Source organism: Chrysochloris asiatica, unplaced genomic scaffold (genome assembly GCF_000296735.1).
Source record: "Chrysochloris asiatica unplaced genomic scaffold, ChrAsi1.0 scaffold00545, whole genome shotgun sequence".
Taxonomy (NCBI): Eukaryota; Metazoa; Chordata; class Mammalia; order Afrosoricida; family Chrysochloridae; genus Chrysochloris; species Chrysochloris asiatica.
In genome coordinates this window covers 228,242-228,731 of record NW_006409063.1, presented here as the reverse complement: position 1 = coordinate 228,731, position 490 = coordinate 228,242, and the positions used below count along the sequence as shown (strand labels likewise).

Sequence of the window (490 nt, the reverse complement as noted above, 5' to 3'; positions counted from 1 at the left end):
CCAAAGTACGAGAGATGAAGTTTGGCCATCCTGACCTCCAAGGAGCACTCTGGCTGCACTTCTTCCAAAACGAATCTGTTGGTTCTTTTGGCAGCCCATGGAACTTTCAATATTTTCCTCCAACACCATAACTCAAAAGCATCAATTCTTCTATGGTCTTCCTTATTCACTCTCCAGATTTTGCATGCATAAGAGATTATTGAAAATACCATGGCTTGGGTCAGGCGCACCTTAGTCTTCAAGCTGACATCTTTGCTCTTTAACACTTTAAAAAGGCCTTGTGCAGCAGATTTGCCTAATGCAATACGTCCTTTGATTTCTTGTCTGCTGATTCCATGAGAGTTGATAGTTGATCCAAGAAGAATGAAGTCCTTGACAACTTCTATCTTTTCTCTGTTGATAAGAATGTTGTTTATTGTTCCAGTGATGAGGATTTTTGTTTTCTTTACATTGAGATGTAATCCATACCGATGGCTGTGCTCTTTGATTT

At 39.8% G+C, this 490-nt stretch overlaps 1 protein-coding gene across 1 annotated transcript in view; it reads right to left on the bottom strand.

The window, feature by feature from the left end:
- Window positions 1–14, bottom strand: part of MAPK1 (mitogen-activated protein kinase 1) — a 171,702-nt gene extending 171,688 nt beyond the window's left edge. The window contains exon 1 of the mRNA XM_006877634.1: window positions 10–14. The gene's annotated coding sequence lies outside the window, so the exon portion shown is untranslated. The remainder of the gene's footprint in view (window positions 1–9) is intronic.
- Between the last annotated feature and the right edge of the window lie 476 nt (window positions 15–490).